The sequence below is a fragment of the Phoxinus phoxinus genome (assembly GCF_949152265.1).
Source record: "Phoxinus phoxinus genome assembly, chromosome: 21".
In the NCBI taxonomy this organism is placed as follows: Eukaryota; Metazoa; Chordata; class Actinopteri; order Cypriniformes; family Leuciscidae; genus Phoxinus; species Phoxinus phoxinus.
The window spans coordinates 13,484,522-13,497,032 of NC_136896.1; positions in this window are offsets into that span (position 1 = coordinate 13,484,522).

Consider the following 12,511-nt stretch of genomic DNA (forward strand, 5'->3'; position numbering starts at 1 on the left):
TCTGTATTGTTGATCAAATAAATGCAGCCTTAGAGACCTTTTCCAAAAATATAAAAAAAATCTTATACCGGCCCCAAACTTTTGAATGGTGTACATTTAAAACATAATCCTTATAACCACAATTTTCTATCTTACCGCCTTTGGACATTGTATTGTATTCTAGCCTTATTTTAGTTGGATTTACAACCGTTTCTGTTGGTGGATTTAAGAGGACAATGTTATCTAGATCCCCTGAAACATATTCCCTGTGGTCACTGCACAAAAGATAGCAACTGAAATATAGTGTAGATTCCGTACTTTTCTGGGGAAAAAACAGTCTATAGAAATCCTAAACAATTTCACTCTTATTATGAAACGTTTTTGTGATGTTCTATTCAGCTTCCACTCTGACCTTCCCTTGTCTGCTTACATTTTTCAGTCTGGTTATGTTTTTCTCTCTCATCCTCTGAAAGTCAATAGAGCTTTATTGTACTGACTGTAACGAGCTGAAATATTGCCAAAGCTTTGAAGTGCTTACAGGTGCAATAAATAAAACAAATCTCTTTCAAAATTATTAGTTTTTTTCATCATATTCCAATATGATAACGTTCTCAGACAACATTCTGAAAGTATGTGTTGAGTTTATCTTTATCTTTTTATAGATGTAACAAAAAATGCACACATTTTCGTTCTAAGTGCCAACAGAAAATTCCTTCTTTAGTTCTGCATTTTCATCAGTGACTATAATATGTGGTCATTGGTCATTATTAGGGGTGTAACATTACCCTCAAGTCACGATTTGATATATATCACGATACTGAACTCACGATACGATTTTATAGCACATGGTAAAAGGTTAACAAAAAATGCACTGTTGATTAAAATGCAAAATGTGGTATTACATTGTGGGTGCAATAAATAGGCTTGGACTTGGTGGTGATAATGCACAGGACAATGTTGACACCAGAATAAAATATTCATGATGCTGGAAATATTCTAAAGCTGAAAATACTTGCACTCTGAGATATTTAAAATAGGCCACTTTTTACTAACACATTTGGCATTATCAGGACCCACAAATATTTCACCATTTGCATTATTATATTATAGTTTTAAAGTAGTACTGACACCAAAACTCTAAAAACTTTATTCAGAATAAAAATGTTTTTTCCTCACACAGTTCACAGAGTATAATTTTTATTTTGGTGAACTATCACGTTACATATTGTCAATATCCAGATACATATTGTTGCATTTTTTAATTGCGATATATTGTGACACGATAGGCTGTTACACCCCAAGTCATTATGTTAATAAAAGAGAGCAATCAAACTGAAACGTTAGATATAGAATTTGATAAGAATTTAATTTATAATGACACAATCATCTGTATAAATCAGGAAAAGACTGCTTCTTTTTATATGACGAAGTAACAAAAATAGGTTATCTCCAATCACAGTACACTTAAAAAATGTAAAGTACAATAAACTTGGATGTTTAAGTAATTTCAACTTAAATTTAGGGCTGTCAAACGATTAATCGCGATTAATCGCATCCAAAATAAAAGTTTGTGTTTACATAATATATGTGTGTGTACTGTGTATAATTATTTATATATATAAAAACACACAATCATGTATATATTTAAGAAAAATTGGTTATATTTATATATAAAAATATTTCTATATAATATACATTATATAAATGTATATACAGTATATAAATGCAATTATTCCTTAAATATATATATGAATGTGTGTGTATTTATACATAATAATTCTACACAGTATACACACATATATTATGTAAACACAAACTTTTATTTTGGATGTGATTAATCACGATTAATCTTTTGACAGCCCTACTTAAATTACATTAAACTGATTTTAGCACACTGTTTTGTTGACTATTTTCTAGCACACTGTGTTGTTGCATTGTGTAAAATGTGAATCTGTCAGAAAAGGCACTTGAAGGTGAACTATAGAGTGCAATGCTATTGATTATCTAAAAACACCATGTTTTTCCACATCTCAGTCAGGAATGTGCAAGAACAGCACATAATAGCTACGGAAATAAGCCTCTGATCCATGCCTAGATGAAACAATTATTAATGACCTCTTTTATGATTCACAATAAACACAACACACACAATCCCTTTCCATCTCACATTGAATTAAAACTATAGAACTATTTGTGTCTGGCTTTTTGCAGACAGTGAGTAATCATAAGCAATGTTGAAAAGAAGATAACAATCTGTTCTTCTTATTCTCTTCAGTGTAATCAGTGATCTGTCATTTGTGAATAGTATGAGGATCTTTGCCAGGTTCACAGTTTTCACTGACTTAAACAGGGTCCCAAAGCACCCTATGTTTTATGTGAAAATAATAATATAATTTTTTTTTTATACTTTTACATTTACCCTATAAATTCTTTATTTGTTTTACTCTGACTTAAAGCCCAGATATAATTGAAGCTCTACAGTTTGATACAGTCTATCAAATTAAGCATGCTTTTTCCAGAAATTTGACTTACATTTGAATACATTTTTAGAATGATCAATTGCAGACAAAATAAATAAAAATGAATGAAATTTAAATAAATAAATACAACTTTATTTATTGCATTTGTTTATGGGGTCTCCGAGACCCCAAGCATCACTAATGTAGCATTTTTAATGCATGGCGTTTGAAGCTGGTTATCAAGTTGACATTTTGTTTATAATCAGGTCTCAGTAGATTAGAAAATGCCAAAAAGAATCAACCGAATACTTAAATGTTAAGTATGCATTTGAGCTATTAAATGGATTTGGGGTTAGCATTTCACATTTTGGTAAAATAACAATATTTGGATGACAAAAGGCAACATACAAAATATTTACCATTATTTATTTATTTTTGTCTTCCAATGTATTGATTTTATCAAGCACAACCATGTCGCTGACTTCATTTACATTTATTTATTAAGCAGATGCCTAACGAGGAATACAACAAGCGATTCAGAGGCAATAAACACAAGAAGTGCTAGTAACAGCCTACAAAGTTTCAGACATAGTTCAGAAAAGTACACACAGAGGGTTTAACAAATACTGAAAGTATAATAACTTGTTTCTATGCATCATCAACTTGTATCATCTAACTATGTCAGATTTCAACATATCCAAGACACTCGCCCCCTACTGAACTCTAACTAATTCATAGCAATCACAGAAATGCATTGCATGCCAATAACGGCGACTTGAGGATTCTATGATCTTTACTAAACATTAGCCTTATGTCTGTGATCTCCACGATGTCCCCTAGGTAATCTTATACCTCTTCATGTTGGCCAGTCATCTTCCTTCACTGTGATCCTCAGTGAGAGCGTGCGTTTTCTCTGCAGAGCCATATAGAGTGCACTATTCTCTGATTGTCCCAGAATCTGCAGGCACTTTAGGGTGTTTAGATAGACTATAATTGTAGCTCTCCAGCTTTCAGCATGGGTTCTGTAATGGGGCTCTGCCATCATATGTCAACTAGGCCGGAACAGAATCCTTACATCACACACACAAAACAGCCTTATTGTTAATCAACTTGGCCGTGGGGGAAGGTCACTATACATTATTCCCTGTGCTGCCTTTTCTTTACAACTTGATGAAGTATTATAGCCAGAGCCCAGGCGGAAATCCTCTCGAGCGAAGGATGTGTAATCGATGCTATAGCTTTGGAGGTTGTGGAAGTGTAATGAAGAATGAAGAGAGAACAATTTTCAGATTACGCTGAAATGATTTTGTGATATGCTTGTACTTATTTCATTAGTATTCCTCTCATGCTTCAGAGTGTGGCTGTTTGTGTTTATCATTGTGAGTATAGCTGGAGCCAAAATAAAAAAAGCCTTTGGTTGTTCTGAAGCAAAAAATTAACCACAACAAAGTTTTTGAATCCCTCAAAAAAACATAAAGGTAATTTTCCTGGGCTTTTATCACACGTATAATGGAAACGTGGTCTGCCTCTCTAAAATTACCCTGAGTATGAATGACACTTCTAAATGATTTCTCTTTGTTTGTAATTTCTGCATTCTTTTTAACTGGGTTATCAGCTGATTTCTCATAGGATGCATTCAGGAAAGTAATACTATGGTTCTTTACTATGGCACTTGCTTATTCTGAAGAAGAAAGGCAGTCTTTGAGACGGCGCGAGGGCTTTTGTGACTAGTATTGCCGAAGGGAGTGAATATGGTCATTAGAGCTGCGAGAGAAGCAGGAGGGCCGTGATCGCAGCTCTGATTAGCTCTGCTGCTTCATGTTTCCTACGTGACCTGGTCTTAGTCGAGCCTCACAGTGTGAAATGCAGTACAGGTCCTGCTGAAAATAGCTGCAGCTGGACTCAATCAAGTCCTGTAGCTCTATATCTGCACTCTAAAAAATGCTGGGTTGTTTCAACCCAATTTTGGGTCAAATATGGACAAACCCAGCCGTTGGGTTACATTTTTTAATTACATTTTTAACCCAACGTTTGGGTTTGTCCATATTTGACCCAAAATTGGGTTGAAACAACCCAGCATTTTTTAGAGTGTGCTATATGCTATCTTCGCACTTCTATAAATATAGTGGAGGCCCATTGAACAATAAGTTTAGAAGAGTTGACCAATTCAGAGAAATAATCAACACAGGTTGATTGAACGTAACAATTTTACGTGGTCTAGGTGGCAATTTTGTATGTAGGCCTACAGTATACGTATTGTATGTACTGTACACAATGTTTAGAAAGTAAGCCTAAACATAACCGTCTGTCACTGGGGCATACAGAGAACAAAAACAAAAACGTACAAATGAGATTCATATGAATTAGCCAAAAATTTGCCTTATCGCCTAATTGTAAATAGTTATAAATTGACATGAGATTGTGTTGTAACCTATATTTGATAGAGCTATAACATGGCAGTTTGAAGAATATATTATATAGTTTATATTTAAGCAATTTCACAAAAGCAAGAGTGTTGATATTCAGGGTAACAGCGAGTGTGTGGTATTGCTTATAAACAACAGTTCTATTAGCAAAACGTTAAAAATGTATTAACTTGCATTTTAGTCACAATATTGCCAGTTACTTAGTCTATTTTCTTTACTAAGATTCACAAAACAGAATCAATGGTTCCTTTTCCGAGCAATAAACGGTAGTAAATATGGTTTAAATGTAACTGATGTAGGCTATGTAACATCTTAGTTGATCCTGGAAAAGCATTCCAATCAACCAATCAGATTTGAGGGACAAGTTTACAGTTTAAAGCTACACTGTATCATTTTTTTTAACCCATTCAGAATACAGAATACATATAAGCGAGTCGCTCGAATGGCGGTATCCATGTTGCGCCTCCATCTTGAAAATACATTAGCCAAAGAGGGACATACCTGGAAATTCAAGCTTCACCTTTCGTGCTTTTACACTCAGTGGCACCGTGACAAATGCGAGGGGGAGATTACTCGCGACTGCCGGCAGATTTGAAAGCCTGTTGAAGATGGAGGATCCCACCTAACACATGTAACAGAGTCGCCAAGGAAGCGAAAGAGATAATTAAAACAACAGAGTGACAGGCAAATCAACAAGACCAAAGTCTTGACCAAGATGGAAAGAGCTCATAAGGAGCAAGGATTTTAAAAGTGACGCAGAAGTTGCCTGCTTTCTTCTCGACAGGTAATTTAGCCTATTTGTGTAAATTCTAAGTTTTATAGTTGCTTGGCTAACTATAGCATGGTTGTGCATAACGCTAGAACGACATCTAGGTAACCTCATCACTAAGTTAATCTTGGAATAATACGGCCACCGTATGAGTTAAAACGCCCTCGGAATGGGACGGGCTAGAAAGTAATATTCAGTTGGTAGTCATATACAATTTCACCGCTAGATGGGAGAAAATCCTACACAGTGTAGCTTTAAGTAGAGTTTAGGCTTACAACCAGAGTTTTGTGCTTCCACATCAGTGTTATTTACATATAATTTCCCTCTGTTTATAGGGATAACTTATAGCGTTAAGGTTATGAGTAGGGATATAGGGTTAGGACTAAATTTTCGGACAGGAATGTTGTTCCAGGATCAACAAAATGAGTTGACCCATGATTCATGAATAAGTCTAACTCTGCAAAATCAGGACGTATGATAAAAACACTCATGTCGCCAACTACTGGTGTACCAATGTAACCTGCAGAAAGAAATACTCCCCACCATTAAATGCATGTATCCGACCTCAACTAATTCCAAATATGACTTGCCAACCCCCCCATGTCTTACAGCAAAATGCCAGACCTTTGATAGATGCTCAGTGTGGAATACAACATGTGTCTTCAGGCAAAAGGAATAGATTCATGACAGTTTAATGCAATATTACGGTTTATATTGATGTTGTCAGGTGGAACATCTCAGCATTCTTCAAACCTCGAGCAGACATAGTCTACTGGTGGTAAGATGTCTGCTGTGAGCGGATTCATCTTTCTCACAAAACTGACTTAACACCTTTGCTCAATGAAGCAGTCTGAGGCTACTAATCACTAATAAAAAGCCCACATAGATTTCTGACAAAAATCAATAACCCATTGCATGCTCCGGTTTAACTTGAATTGCTAACATTAAATATATCTTTCTAAGTTTCAGCCAACCCTGAAAAGTCATGTTCTCCACGCATCAGATATCCAGATAAACCAAAGCATTATTTATATTACACAAGGCAACACAAGAGTAATTTCCTGTACTTTGAAACAGGCCCTGCGGAAAATGATTACAGTGTAACTGAAAGTGAGTTCAATCAAGCAGATTACTAGAAATCAGAGCACTGGAAAGCCTAAATGATCCAGTAATGGCCCATGAACCTACAAACCCATCTCAAGTGGCCAACCGCTCCGACAAAATCAACTAGATAGCCTACAACTAAGCAGTGTACTGTGGAACATGATGATGACCAAAATACTGTGCTAATTAGTTTTTTAGAAGTCATAATGTGAATCAAAATCACTGTTGCACCCTGATCTCAAAAGATGAAATTTAGGTAAGTTATTAAATATTTACAACTGTTCTAGTGAAAAGAAAGGCAAGGCAAGGCAAATATTTACTCTTCTTATAGCTTCTCTATAGCAACCATCAGTAGGTCACACAATGTAGACTGTCATTTCCTTCCCTTATTTGATTGAAACATCAAGTATTTCTTTCTTCTCCTAGGATGTGAACAATGTTCTAATCCTAAACTTAATGCCCTCAATGAAATATAACTTCATATTTCAGAGTGAAATTAAAAATTCATGTATAGGCCTATTCCTTCAAAAGATCTGTCAAATGTGTCGAGCTGCTCTAATATTAAAATGGCTCTTGTTTCTTTCTCATTGTCGCAGCTGTAGGGGAACTTCTCAAACGTGGCTCCCCAAAATGCTCATCACTCAAGCAGATATATTAATGAAGACTCCTGTGGGTTTGATTCAGCATAACAAGTAGGCTAGCCTATATCATAGCGCTCACACAATTTGGCCATCATTTGGTACGGAGCTTTATAACGCAAATAAATATATTATAGACCACCAGTTTGATAATACCTCCTCTCTTGTCTCATACTGTTTGTCTTTCTCTTACCATAGCCTACATCTCATTCTCATCAATATCCATGAGAGTGAAAATTATAGCCTTGCACTCGACGACTGTCCTGGGAGAAATGAATTGATAAACAGATAGAGCTGCTTCATCTCTTGTTTAAAGGGTAAGTGGCACTTAGACAGGCAATGCAAAAGCATTAATGCAAAATTCTCCCACCCACCTTTCCATTCTCTTCAGTCGTTGTCCTCTGAGATATCAACAAGTGTTAAAAAAAAAAAAAAAAAATGAAACAAACTCAGGCCACGTGCAAGTGAAAAAACGACTAGAGAGAGTCAACGACAGACGTATGAAGAGGGCTGAGATGAATAGAGCTAAGGATTCGTGTATTCGAGATTAGTTTGGCCTGACATCGGACTACTAGCCCGCAGGCGAACAATTACATTCCACATTGCTGGAAAGGCAATGTTTCACGGAGCCATACATTATTTATTAGTCCTAATACTCACTGCACCTTTTTCGTGTTAGCCACAGCACCGCATTTCTTTCTCTCTTTACCCTTTAGTGCTATTGAGTCACTCGAAATCCTCTTCTACAACATAAACTTCTCGAAATTTCTTAAAATTGGTGTCATTATAAGTAGTTTGATTCCGTGCTGTGGTTTATAATTTATGATCTTCAGATATTAAACTGTTAATTTACAGCGAATATAAATTCTTTGTCGAAAGTGGAAAAAAAAAGTTTTAGTCTGTTTTAACAAAACATACTTCTGTTTTACTGACAGATTGATCTGGGATGATCTGGGACTGTGTATTAGCTACTATAAGCCATTTGCGCCATCTATTGGTTGCCATTGGAACTATATATATATATATATATATATATATATATATATATATATATATATGTATATATATATATATATATATATATATATATATATATATATATATATATATAGTATCTCACAAAAGTGAGTAGCCTACACCCCTCACATTTCAGCAAACATTTTAGTATATCTTCTCAAGGGACAATACTATAGAAATTAAACTTGGATAGATTTGAGAGTAGTCAATGTGCTGCTAATATAGCAGTATTTACCGTCCTTTGAAAATAACTCAACATACAGCCATTATTATTGTAAAAATAGCTGGCAACAAAAGTGAGTTCACCCTAAGTGAACATGTCAAAACTGTCAATAGTTTGTGTGAGCACCGTTGTTATAGCACTGCCTTAACCCTCATAGGCATGGAGTTCACCAGAGCTGCACAGGTTGTTGCTGGGACCCACTCCTCCATAAGGACATCACAGAGCTGCTGGATGTTAAACACATGGTGCTGCTCCACCTTCCGCTTGACGATGCCCCACAGGTGCTCAATAGGGTTCAGGTCTGGGGAAATACTTGGCCACCCCGTCACCTTCAGCTTCAGCTTCCTCAGCAAGGCAGTGTGTTTGGGGTGGTTATCATGCCGTTCGGCACAGTTTCAAAATGTCGCAGTACATGTTGGAATCCATGTTTCCCTCAATAAAGCGCAGCTCCCCAGTACCAGCAGCACTCATGCAGCCCCAGACCATGATGCTACACCACCATGCTTGACTTGGCAAGACACAATATTCTTGGTACTCCTTACCAGGGTGTCGCCACACATGCTGGACACCATCTGAGCCAGACAAGTTTATCTTAGTCTCATCAGGCCACAGGACATGGTTCCAGTAATTCATGCGTTTGGAGAGGTTGCTTTCAGCAAACTGTTTGCGGCCTTTCTTGTGCGCAGTTTCAGAAGAGCCATTATCTCTTCTCATTACACCATTATCACTTATGGTGTACACACTTTTGTTGCCAGCTATTTTGACAATAATGGCTATGTTGAGTTATTTTCAGAGGACAGTAAATATATACTGCTACAAGCAGCATATTGACTCTAAAATATATAGTATTGTTCCTTGAGAATATATACTAAAATGTTTGCTGAAATGTGAGGGGTGTATCATGAGATACTGTATATATATATATATGTGTGTGTGTGTGTGTGTGTGTGTGTGTGTGTGTGTGTGTGTGTGTGTGTGTGTGTGTGTGTGTGTGTGTGTGTGTGTGTGTGTGTGTGTGTGTGTGTGTGTGTGTGTGTGTGTGTGTGTGTGTGTGTGTGTGTGTGTGTGATTGGAACTGCTTTGAGTTATAATATTTGAGGCTATGGCATAATATTTAAACGTTGAAACCTTGAAATCCATTACTAGTGAAAAAAAGAGAAACATGTCCAATACTATTAGTTAACTTGCTGTTGACATATTCTATTATCTAATGTTAGCTATAGGTCAAAAAGATAAAAGTTGAAATAGAACATAATTATATACAAGTATATATCGTCGCTGTCAGGTGGAAACCTTGTATCTCCATATTTCGTAATTTTTATGTGTTGTGATAAATCAATGCTATTGGTCACCTTTTACACCTGTCAGTGGACTCTTCGCCAGAACAAGCCGGACATACCGCCTGTCATGGAGCCATCCAAATTAAGGGAGAAGCAAAGCTCAGAATTTGGATTAAATGGCAACATGACCATGGTAAGCTATGTGTCGAATAAGGGAAATGCTGTTGTCCTCCTAAACACCATGCATGATGAAAAGCAGTGGATGATATGTTGAGAAGAAACCAGAAATCATCCAATACTACAATGTGCTGGATGTTGCCACCCTCAATGCCTACACCAACTTCACTGCTCAACAACCTGAGTACATGGGTGGTGTTACCAATGCACGACAGCTATCCATCAACGAGCTGGTCAGAGAGCTTGTCATGCCACATATGAAGAGGAGCTTGGAGGGCATATCCCACCTTAAAAGCCATATTATAAAGGAAATGGGAAGATCCTTCGGATGAGATGTTAAACCGAGGTTCTGACTCTCTGTGGTCATTAAAAATCCCAGGATGTCCTTCGGTAAAGACCATGGCATACTGGCCCAATTTGCCAGGCCTCTGCCCATCATGGCCTCCTAATCATCCCCTATACACTGACTGGCTTCATCACACTGTCTCCTCTCCACCAATAAGCCGGTGTGGTGGGTGTTCTGACACAATATGGCTGCCGTTGCATCATCCAGGTGGATGCTGCACATTAGTGGTGGTTGAGGAGATCCCCCCCCCCCCTTCCCCCTTCCATCTTCCATCTTCCACATGTAAAGCACTTTGAGTGCAGAGAAAAGCGCTATATAAATGTAACCAATTATTTAAAAACTAAATGCAGCCACCACCCGGCCACAGGAGGACATCAGCAGGAGGGCCAATCGAAGAGTTCACCAGGCCTGTGTGCAAGGAGCACAAATGTGTAATTGTCATTTGTGAGACATGTAAGCACTGAGATGCCAATTGTGTGTATGTGATTTTATTTTGTCAGTTTTATTTTCTTTCATTCGGTCACGTTCACAACAATTCACAACAGTTTCACTACAGATACAATACAGTTACAATACAGTTCAATTTCAGTGTTATCAGTGATGTGTGTATGCTATGTGACAAAGTGTTAAATAAACATATTTTAAGTGCAGAGGTGGACAGCAACAAAGTACATTTACTTGAGTACTGTACTTAAGTACACTTTTTGAGTATCTGTACTTTACTTGAGTATAATTTTACTTTAACTTCACATTTGGAAGACAAATATCGTCCTTTTTACTAAATTTCTGTCAAGGTCCTTGAGTAGAAAGTAGTAACGTGAGTCAGGGGAGGATTTTGGTTGCAGGGGTTGCATTTTGGTTGGAAATGAAAGTCGGGTTCACGTCAGAAGATGATTATGGCTGTCTTTTTTTTTTTCAATTCAGTTGTTTAATTTCTATAGGTTTTATAACATTCTAAAAGCTCTTAATTCCACAGATACTAACTGGTAGGTGTATTCAGGTTGCTTCAGAGGCATAAGGTACTGTAAGTATTACAACAATGCAACAATAATAAAACAAATGCATTGACATTTACTTTTTACTTTTGAAACTTACAGGTTTTTTTTTTAAACGAGTACTTCTGTACTTTTACTTAAGTAAAAATTTGTCTTTATAACATTTACTTGTAACAGAGTAATATTTGACCAGTAGTATCTGTATTTTCACTCAAGTAAGGAAGTTGTATACTTTGTCCACCTCTATTTAAGTGTTACAGTAAATGCTTTGATCTAAATAACTGCTAAAATGGTAATAAAATAATAAAATTATCATGCTTGCATAGATGGGTCATTTAGAATAGGGGTAATTTTACACCCATGTTGTGCATTAAGGTATTTGCATAGCTTGTGCACCAGGGTTTAAAAATGTTAACAATCTTTTAGTAAATTTAAAACCTTAAAATTGACAATATATGTTTTTGCATACACTAATATAGTTAGGGTTATCACACATTATTCAGTATTGATTTTGATCAATAGATTGTGTATAATTTTGCAGCTTCTGCCCCTGCTCTGTCTTATTTTAATGGCTTGTGTATCTAAGAATTGTGAATCATAACTTACCCAAGAACAAGGCTGACACAAAGATAAAGATAAAATATCTAGTGGTTTGGAAGCAGATGGAACAGTGATTAAAAAGCATATATTTATCAAGAAAACTCCTATTCACAGACAAGCTAATTAGGCATAATTAATGTTGAATGCAGGGGTTTTCAATCTTTTACTGTGAAAAAGCATTGACAGCATCCAAGACAACAGGATTCTACAGAAGATACAGTGGATGTAACTGTACCCTGCTGACATGCACATTTCTCTGAATTACACAAAAAGTTTTGAAGTCTACTGTACTGTTAGATGTATTTATTTATTTATTTTTATAATCATATTTTTATTTATTTTACTCATTTGTATGTTTTCAGTTTTTATTATTTTAATCTTATTTTTTATTTATTTTAATCAGATTTTGTATTACTTTTAATCTTTATTCTTATTTTCTACACCTTTTCACAGTTTTTCTTTAAATTTACCATGACCTTCCTAGAACTCTCTTGCGGC